This window comes from Gadus morhua, chromosome 20 (genome assembly GCF_902167405.1).
Source record: "Gadus morhua chromosome 20, gadMor3.0, whole genome shotgun sequence".
In the NCBI taxonomy this organism is placed as follows: domain Eukaryota; kingdom Metazoa; phylum Chordata; class Actinopteri; order Gadiformes; family Gadidae; genus Gadus; species Gadus morhua.
Genome location: NC_044067.1, coordinates 4,482,557 through 4,494,138, shown reverse-complemented (window position 1 = coordinate 4,494,138; position 11,582 = coordinate 4,482,557).

Genomic DNA, 11,582 nt, shown 5'->3' with positions numbered 1-11,582 from the left:
CTCTCTCTCTCTCTCTCTCTCTCTCTCTCTCTCTCTCTCTCTCTCTCTCTCTCTCTCTCTCTCTCTCTCTCTCTCTCTCTCTCTCTCTCTCTCTCTCTCTCTCTCTCTCTCTCTCTCTCTCTGTCTCTAACACTGTTTTAACAAGGAGTATATAATATAACAACTTGATGACTGAGTGCACACAGCAAGAACAAACTAGATCTTTGCCAAATTAGATGTTTGGGGCTGATATCCCGTCTCCTTGTGTTGCATTTAAAGAGGCCCCCCTTTGACGTTTTTTAATACATGAGTATCATTAGACTGGCATGAAAACTGATTTTTTTTAAAAGGAGCTGGCTTGATGGTGGGTGTGGCATCTCTTTGGTGACGTGCCTCTTGAAGCTCACTCCATTTCATCATGTCCAATTTCAGAGGGTCCAATTTAATTAGCTTCTACTGAGTACTACGTTGATTAGCATCTACAAGAAGAGACAGAGGACAATTAAAAGCAGCAATGCATAGTGACTGCGAGTGACAGTGACACTGAAACGATAGTAAGAATAAAAACATTTAGTGAAAGACTAACGTGATGATAGATAATAGTAGTAGGCCTACTAAGTAAGTACTAGTAAGTAATAGTTACAACATGATAATGTACGGTAACAATCGTTGTGGTTAACAGCAGACGTTGAGATGCCAGCAGTACAACATGATGCAATCCACGCTGAAGAAGGAGCAATAAATAATTATTTCTTTGTTTGCGAGGCTTGGGGGTTACCCTTGCAAATGAGTGGATTTGTATTGACATGGTGAAAATGACCTGGAGACTGCGTACCGAGTAGAAGACTGGGGCTACCGAGGCTGAGTTTAACCACCGTTCAACTACTGAAACCAGACGTGGAGCAGCAAACACCAACAAACATAATTCCGGGATGAAAGATAGATTCACAATACATGTTATACCTGAATAACAATTTCCCCTAGAGGGGCAACCACCTCTAAATCCCAGGCTATATCTGGTGCCTTTAATAAGGAAAATACAACAAAGCCTTTGACCCCAAGCCTCTGACTCTGATCTGCATAAGAAGAAAAGAAAGAGAAACAACAATACATCGATGTCCGTACAGCAACGATGTTGATAGAAACAAGTGCCAAGCACTAACAATCGCTAGGTAAACCCATTCCCCAAATACAATAAAGATAGCTTGGATAACACGCTACGCAATGCTATGTACTATTTTTTAAGTGCCAGGATGTACAACATACAATAAGCGTGTAAGAGGGGAGAAAGGGATGAGGATGGGGGGTGGATGCTATGCAGAGTCCAGGCGGACGAGATTGGTGAGATCAGTGAGAAAAACACAATGAAAATAAAGTTAAAAAGAACAAAACAGACGAACTGTCACATGACATCAGTCCCATGGGGATGCCACTCGTTACTGGCGGCTTCGACAGAAGGCTTCTGACACGTTGAGATGTGCGTCGCTGTGACGTCGGAAGCGTGGGGGGGGGGTTCATTATGAAATATTCAGCTAGCCTGTACATCTCTGGGTTTTTCTCTTCATCATGCCCTATCGGTTACTTCTGTCATACTGTTTCTTCCTCTGCTCACGGAGCTGTAACCTTTACCTCCTTTTTTCTCTAGCTCTGTTCTCTTGCTTTCTCGCTCTCTCCCTCTCTCTCTCACTCCCTCGCTCTGTCTCTCTGCATCTGCTCTCTCTCTCTCTCTCTCTCTCTCTCTCTCTCTCTCTCTCTCTCTCTCTCTCTCTCTCTCTCTCTCTCTCCCTCTCTCTCTCTCCCTCTCTCTCTCTCCCTCTCTCTCTCTCTCTCTCTCTCTCTCTCTCTCTCTCTCTCTCTCTCTCTCTGCGTTTCCCACTGCCTCAGATCTTCTTCTTATTGGTGTCTAAAGCAGAGAGCTTAACAGATGTCTTGTTTCACACCGTATATGCTCTAAACAGAAGCAGACGTTTTCCAAGAAAGTCTGAAATACCCTCATACCTGTGGCGCATTGTGCTTCACGTTTTACATGCTCTTATATGCATTTGTATATTTTTAATGGGAAACACTTCAGAAACTGCCGAACCGAGAACATAAAAGAGATTGTCGTTCATCAATCGGACTTTGAGTGAGTGGCTTGTCAGAAAATATCATCAATGAACAACAAAGAATGGGCTGCCACTCACACTAACCATGGACTCCTTCCTGACGATTGTAGCATGCAGTTTTATTTCCAACTGTCAAACAAACAGTGTAAGATGTGTGTGTAGTATTGGATGTCTGTCTCTTAGGCCTGAATTCAACATCTCTATTTGATGTCATTTTCCTGGCTATTACCTCACACAATTCTACCTGTCTGAGGACAGCTATTTGTTGGTGATGGAGTAGAATAGAAAGCCTTTCAGATAATGGGCGCTGGCTTTGCCTTCTGACAGTCTAGTCTCCTCCACACGACAGGCTGATGGAGTCCCAAGACGAAGTGGAACTCGATAAGATAAATCTATCACACTTACACAGAGTTAATGCAGCCCTGCTATGGGAGGCTGAGCCGATATGTTCCAACTGTTTTTTGGGTGTTTCGGCTGGCTGAAAGCTAAGAAAATGATTGAGCTTTTAGGATAACATCAATCAGAGAAGTACCATGTGGATGCGTACGTACTTTGAGAAAATACTGCAGTTGAGGGTTTTGGTTGAGGTCTAAGGTTTTTGCTTATTTTTCTGATAAGGAAACTCAAGGTGTATTTTACTTTTATCCTTCATCCATTACATTTAAAGGTCACTCTTCCCATGAGTATTTGAATGTCAGCCATCAAAGAACAGTTGTCTGTGTCCTATCTCTGAAAGTTCTGATTCATATTTCATATTTTCTTGTGCACCTGTTGAGTGGGTTTCAAAGGGATATTTTACTTCTAGGTAAACCTTTGTGAGTGAATGTCTTTGTTTATATTGTGCATCTCTTCCAGGGAAGCTTTAAAGGGAAGATAGATTGAGATAATGATGTACAAATGGATTTTTCAGAAGCTTGTTTGAGAATTATTTATTGCACATTCATGGTTGACCGCATCTTCTGCATCCACGTTTCAACCAAATGTTTGCTTACAAGCTAATAATATCTTTAGGACACCGAAACCGCCATCTTGATGAAAGTTAACTGAACAGAAGATAACGATCAGACAGTCACTAAAGTAGATTCAGTCTTCCTCTTTCATCAGTGCCAGTCACAGAACACTGAGCTCTAAGGATGGATGGCAAGGCCTAATTAATCCCACAGAAATGTAACAATAAGTCTTTGGTATCTTCCCAGCTTGATTCACTCCATTGATCTGGAACAAGAGCATTTATCCTCTTTGGAAGAATAAAACAATGTTAGAATTATCATGTAAGCAGCACTTGTCATGCTCATCAGCTGAAGCATTGTCGGACCAACTGTAATGGAGGAGCCGCATTCTAAATGTGGTTCATGCTCATGAAACGGCATCCCATAATGCAACACGGCAGCCTCAGTGGCCCTAAAAGCTTGAGAGGACATCACATTCAAACCGATCAATGATGCAAATATATTACGACTTACACGTACCGTCGATGTCCTATCGAACTACGTACGTATACACGTTGCTTTAAGTTCTTAAATTAAACTCTGCCTCTTTCATCGTCCTGTCTCGTCAATTAAAGTGCGTTTGTGCACTGACAGGAGACAGTCGGTACCGGAGGGCTGCGGAGAGACCGGTGAATCGCCACAATAGAGTGCTCCCCGTCAAACAGCAGACTGCAGGCGGCTGGGCCCTAAATGAGAGGCTGCGGAGAGATGGCTGGGACCCAAGTGTTTCCTGGCGATAAGAGGGGGACTCTGAGTTTGGGCACAGGGAAAATTTAACTAGACAGGGGATGGACAGAATGACAGTTTAACATGCTATCTAATTAACAATCGAGCCTCTGCCAGACACTGTTATATTCTGAAGCCACCGGCTTGGCACAAATATGGCATTTGGGGAACTGTGAAATTCCCCACATTGTCAGAATCTTCATAGAACATTTCATTAGAAACATGGCCTATTTTTCTGTGGTTTTAATGCCTGAACAAGGAAAGCTGTGCTAGATGTTATCGTCACGATGACTAACATGGAAAACTTCCATGAAGTAGGCTAAATACCATTTTACTTTTAAATACTGGGCACTTAAACAGATAAAACTGATTATTTCAAATAGAAGGCTATATCAAATATCTGACTTTGATTTGTCATTTTAATCTAAATAAATATATTAAAGGCTTTCTTTCTTAGCTTCATAGCTCTTCTGCGTTTAATACAACTGCCCTGTATGCCAATTATTTAACAACCAGCACATCTGGAGTAGGTAGCTTTATGAAAATATTGGGAATGGAAGGGGAATATCTCCATAAGAATAGATTACATATGTATGGTTATAACCAATATAATCACGCCCTGCCACTTCCTCTAAAGAATCGCAATTGGCACGGTGACGTGGGTTTCAAACAGAGCGCTGCACGGCGAGATGGAAAAGTCCCTCAGGCACTTTAACCCACCTCGCTTTTGATGAAAAGCCCAACGTGTCGATGTGTTGGAGAGGATCGACAATTCAAATGGAGGCTCCCCCTGAGCCTCAGACAAGAGGTTATTATATTTTTACCTCGACGCCCAGTTCTCGTCTGAGGTTTTTTTCCACGGTTTGGTGCTGCAGAGAGCGGCGACTCGGTCTGCTCATTACAGGCCGGGAGCAGGTGGCTTCAGGCGGGCTGGATCTCTTCAGGTCCCGTCACTCACCACGTCTTCGTGGACAATGACGCCTGCACTCTTTAGGGTGTAATGGTGTTCCTCCAGAGGTGTGGGAAAGATGGACCATTCAAATCACATTTTAAGCACCGACAATATATATTTATTTATTTATTTATAAATATATATTTCTAAAGGACGTTTATTGAAGAAAGGAGATTAAATGGATTGTTAATTTCCTTTTTCCTGCGATTTAAATGACTTGGGCTATAAAATTAAATTAGTAGAATTAGAAGTAACGAATTTGCCAGTTTTCATCGCCATAGGTCTGGATTAAAAAGTTGTACATTTACATTTTATTCATTTCTTTAAATTATACATCGATTTTGATTCAATATTGAAATGTGTCCTCATTTGTGTCTTCAAAATTTGTCTTCATGAATATGCCTGTGTAGGCCTACATTGTCCATTTTATTTCGCTGTCATATACAGGGCCGGATTAACCATATGGGCAACGGGGCAATAACCCAGGGGCCCCAGATCGCTACAGGGCCCAGGGCACAAGCAAAATGTGTTGATGGATCTCATTTCACATTAACTTGCTGTTCGCCACTGCACCTGCTCACAGTGCGACAGACTGCGAGGAACCCAAAATGACGCCAGAAGTTGGCGATGACACGTGACAAGCGTCGCGTAGCACTAAAAATAACGACGCAAAAATGGAGACGCCATGAGGAAAGTTTTGAGAGGAAGCGCCAAAGTAAATACTGTTACTGTTGTGTGCATCTATGAATCATACGTTGTCTTTATTTAAAAGCACTTGATGACTGTTGAAGCATTGAATAGCGAGGACTACAGTATGCCTCTGTATTGAGTTCTATAACAAAGGCTAAGCTGTTGAACATTTCATCATCATTTATCATTAAAGTGCACTTGATGATGATGTCTACAATGCGATAATTGTTTGGGGGGATGGGGGTTCCCTTGGGTGTCGGTGCCTATAGGGGCATAGTAAATGGTTAATACAGCCCTTATCTTTTGCTACAAAGCTTAGAAGAAATAAGAAGCCTTTTAACCCAAACCTCTGAAAGAGAGAACCACGTTAAGGCTCGTTTGAATGGAACCGGTTAGAATTAGTTTTTAACTCAAACCTATGTCACACAAACCCCTTCATACAGAGGTCTGTTCTTATTCAGCTGTGGTGAATCTTGCGTGTCAAATTAGTAAAGGCAGATGTTAAGGAGCTTTCCAAAATAAATGTGCTGAACGCGTAGGGCTTGAATCCCAGTTGTCCTACGCTAACGACTACATTGTTGAACTTTTCCAAATGTTTTCATTTTTTACCCAGCTTTTTGGGACTTGAACCGAGTGGTCTGAACCTGCGCCCCCCTCGTCCCAATTCACAGAACGATTCCCAAATCAACTCCCCCTAGAATTAATGTTCCTCTCTGCACCTGATGTGCAACACACACACACAAACACACACACACACACACACACACACACACACACACACACAGACACACACACACACACACACACACACACACACACACACACACACACACACACAGACACACACACACACACACACACACACACACACACACACACACACACACACACATACAGACAGACACACACATACACAGACACAAACAGATACACGGACAAACACACACAGACACATACACATGCAGACACACACACATACACTCACACCAATGCACACACACACGCACCCTTACACCTGATCTCAGCGGTCTTACACAACAACTACGTTGATTGTCACACAGATGTCACGCCAGTTCTAAAAATAGCATCTCCAACTATGAATCTCTCACTCTTTCACTCTCTCTCTCTCTCTCTCTCTCTCTCTCTCTCTCTCTCCCTCTCTCTCTCTCTCTCTCTCTCTCTCTCTCTCTCCCTCTCTCTCTCTCTCTCTCTCTCTCCCTCTCTCTCTCTCTCTCTCTCTCTCTCTCTCTCTCTCTCTCTCTCTCTCTCTCTCTCTCTCTCTCTCTCTCTCTCTCCCTCTCTCTCTCTCTCTCTCTCTCTCTCTCTCTCTCTCTCTCTCTCTCTCTCTCTCTCTCTCTCTCTCTCTCTCTCTCTCTCTCTCTCTCTCTCTCTCTCTCTCTCTCTCTCTCTCCCTCCCTCTCTCTCTCTCTCTCTCTCTCTCTCTCTCTCTCTCTCTCTCTCTCTCTCTCTCTCTCCCTCTCCTTCAATAGATCGAAAACTAGTATTCATTTCTAAAGAACCATTACTTTGTCCACAGCCAACTACATTGCTGAATGTACTGTGTGCTATGGAGATAGGACTATCATGTGTCATCCTAACCATGAAATGGTGCTGTCTGATGACCAACTTTCTTTCATGTGTGATATTGGTACACCCCAACAGGTCAATATTGTTACGGATTAGTCTGCAGGAAGTTCCACTGCTGTTTCCTTTAGATACACAAACTACATCTCATGGTTTCGAATGGCCGCCTTCGTCTTTAAAGCTGATTATATTTACAATGTTATCTGGCCAGCACTGTCTGTGTGTGGTCGAAAGCCACATCTGAACCGCAGCTTCCACCACTGCAGACCACAAACACTGTTGGGTGATAGGACTGAAGAAATCCATGTTTCATTAATATTCATTTGATGTCCAGCAACAGGTCCCGTTAGGAGGTAGAAAATGCATATATTTCTGCAGATTGCCTTTCTTAACAAAACAATAACCAACACAGGGGACTTCTATTCGAAACGCTGCAGTTATGAGAACAAGGATACCAGAAATTGTTCTGATATTTAAAACATGAAGGGCACATTTGCCTCATTAAAGCACTTGGCTGTGGAAGTGTTGCTAAGTGTTTTTCTCAAATACGACCCCTTGAGCGACGAGAATACATTTAAAACATAATTTATCTCCGAATTCCGTCAATGTTGTCAAAATCCTTTTGAGTTGTTCTCAAGAGAAAATCTGTTCCTTAATGTTTTATTATTTTGAATACGCATCAGAATGGACAGTATGAGGCGTAACAAATTTTGGAAGAGAGTTCATATGGATAGCATATCAATCATATCAACTGTGAATAATATAAATATGCAAATGTGATAAACATGTATGCAAATTATATTCAAATCAAGTCAGATGACCAGATGTATGTATTGATGTATTAATGGTATCATTCATGTATCACCATAAATATGGGCTAAATAACTGTGAATATGTGGTCTATAACGGTTAAACAACACTAATAGAACACAACGAAAGAGTCAATAATAAGTATGTGTGAACCGTTGCCTTCTCTATTTAAATATGTGACACTTAGAAAAACTTAGGAAATGGATCAAAGCTGTTGCTTGTCTGGAAATGTTCAGCCACTAGACAATCTAAATGCTTCTTTTAAGAAGCATTAAAGCGTGCGTCACAAAGATGCCAGAGGCAGGATTACGGAGAATAATAGGCCTAAAAGTGAGGCCGTAAAAAAGACAAATGAAAATAAATCATTGTCCGCTTTTAACCGCTAGACTCTTCCAAACATAAGAGTCTGGGTTCTCTCAGAGACAGTTTATTTTCTAACCACCAGACCTCCTAGATGAACCTTCTTCGAAACCAATCAACAGTACTACGCTGAAAAATGTATATCATTTTGGACATTTGGACCATACAAAGAGGTCTATGAAGGCCTGCAGGTCTCAGAGCGGTGTCCTTTGTGTCCGACGGCCAGGGAAAGCCTCGTCCCCTCGGCCAATCGAGCAGCAGGAGTCATCAGCCGGGTGGCCTCATCAAACACAACACAGGGCATCCATCCCTGCCTTGAAGTCACAAACCAAGACGCAGATTATTCTTTTATTAAAAAAAACAAGCACATGATAAATATTTGGAAAGAGATAATGATTTTCTGAATATTCTACTGTTTATGATGGAATATTTGGAATGATGTGTCTGTGTGTGTGTGTGTGTGTGTGTGTGTGTGTGTGTGTGTGTGTGTGTGTATTTGAGTATGTGTATGTCTGTGTGTGTGTGTGTGTGTGTGTGTGTGTGTGTGTGTGTGTGTGTGTGTGTGTGTGTGTGTGTGTGTGTGTGTTTGCGTGTGTGTCTGTATGAGTGTCTTTGTGAATCTGTGTGTGTGTGTGTGTGTGTGTGTGTGTGTGTGTGTGTGTGTGTGTGTGTGTGTGTGTGTGTGTGTGTGTGTGTGTGTGTACACATGTGTGCGTTTGTGTTTTGCCAGGAAAAGTGCAGGCATTCCAATCTAACTGACTGAAATCAGCCAGGTTTAGAGAACGGGAGGCTGAATGGGGCTCGGCAATCAGCAGCTTTGTGTGGGTGACAAAAATGACGCCGATGACCAAAAAAGAATAAATCAAAAGGAAGGTAGGTTATGAATGCAGTATGGTTCTGTTTACCTTTTGAAGGATGGTGCGTTTGTAAAATCGATACAGCGATAGAAAGAAAACCGGAATCACTTTGTGTTTTGTGTGTATGAAACATAAAGACATTTTATGATATCTTGTTGCCTCCAAAACAAACCGTTTCTTGTGAATATGTCACCATGTACAAGTGGGCGGGGATTACATTCCAAACATAAATAATATTGATTGACAACGTAAGGGCAACCATTATTTATTATTCCCCTTCGCATCCTAAATCCCACCCTAATCCAGTTGTTCCAATATTGTTCCTGTCGACCTTGCTTATAAATAATAATAATATAATCATATACTTAATGCTGATATAATTGAGTCTAATGCCTTTATTATATCAGCTGAGATGTTGCATTGGTGAAATCAAGTGGTTATACCTTTAAATTGAATGCAAACAAACAAGTACAAATAGTTAACAAATATTTAAGCTTAGTACAAGTAAGTGAATCGTTTATTGCGTAGATAATTTTAATCCGAGAATTTATATAGTGCTACATTTTTCCATCACTGCAATAAATCTCCTCAGCTAAGCGAAAAAGAACGTCTATCCTGCTTTGAATATAATTTGTACTATAAACTCATAAAATACATACTTTGTGTTAAACGCAGGCGTTATTCATGTTGGGATGTAGATGGTAGCTGGTAGACAGCGTGCCAATAGCAGCAGACGGCTGTGGCCTAATGTTATTGAGTTAGCTGGAGGCTACCATCAACAATGGGAGTTATTGTGAATCAATGCCACAAACCCGCACACACACACACACACACACACACACACACACACACACACACACACACACACACACACACACACACACACACACACACACACACACACACACACACACACACACACACACACACACAAATATACACACACTCATGCCCATGTGTATCCAGATGCACCCCCCTGACACACACACACACACACACACACACACACACACACACACACACACACACACACACACACACGAATAAACACTGTGTACACACACACACACACGTCACACACACACACACACACGCCGACACCGGCACCGACACACACACACACGCTGACACCGGCACTGACACACACACACACACCACTGTGACACCCTAGTGAACTGTGGTACATTACGGCTCTGTTTCAGCATTTGGAACTACGGGTTTCTTATTTTGCATCTACTCAGAGAGTCCGTCATTACTGAATAAAAGATGAAGCCCAGAATAGCATCAACTCTAATCCATGCCCTAGATTGACACACAGTCCATTTAAAGTTACTTTCCAGCATACATTTGTGATGCATATTGTGGTTGGGATACATTTCCAATGAGCACCAGCATGTACTACCAGCAGAGTTAGACATTTATAAAACATGTATAAAGAATACCTTTAGGGCATGCTTGTCCCATCCAAACAAATTATTCATAAAAGCCATCTAGCTGTGGGTATATATGTTAGCCAGAGTCAGACAGACAGATAGACCAACAGACAGACTGTCAGACCGATTAAGAGCCAGACACAGAGTAGGAGAGCTAGCCAAAGAGATGAATTTGCAGCCAGACTGGGAGACAGACTGACACATCGACAGTCAGAGAGGCGAAGAGCCTGACAGAAAGCCAGAGAACTAACCAGACAGAAAGCTAGGTCAGACAAACGAATGGAGAAAGACTACTCGAGGAAACCTGCTTGTTTGTTTGGCCAGTGTGTCGTATGTGGTTGAATCTTCAGTCGGCCGCTCTATTTATCAGCCTTCCGTCTTGTTAAGAGAATGGATCTGGACCGCTCCAGTGCTTGTCACTAAATGGATCTGAGCGCCGGCCAGCAGCATCAGCCGCAGCGGCGGGCTGTTGTGTTTCACATCTCTCCTCTGTTGCATTCCAGACACTCGGATGGACAAGGGCCGAAGTGCACCAAAAGCGGCACAATGTGTTCCTCTGTTCACTCCATCTTCTATCTTACTTTCTGCAATTGTGGTCTTATCGTTGTTGAATCTCAGATACCTGTTGCATCATTAAAAATAGCAACAGCACAGCTTAGGAATGCTTCTTTGTACCAGAATTGACGTGTTTAACAGGTCAGTAAACTCCACGCTTTCGCTCTCTCTCTCTCTCTCTCTCTGAACAAAGATGATAAGGGTTGAGCTGTTATTCCTTGTTGTGCTGTACTGCAGAGAAAAACAAGATTTTCCATCAGATATGTCAAGACCCCAATGTAAATACATGTATCCCTCAGGTGTAGCGGTTCAACATAGTAGGCCTACTTAACTTTGTATTGCTATTATTTTTGATTCCATAACACGCACGCACAGATGCTTCATTACAGTTAGACCTATTTTTATTATAAAAACATGAAAAATATATTGTTTTTACAACAGCTTATTATTTACATTATCAAACACAGTGCAAGTAAAACCGTATGCATTTTCTGGGTTAAAAATTGCAGATGTTTTCTCATCCTTTTTTTTCATCTACTAAT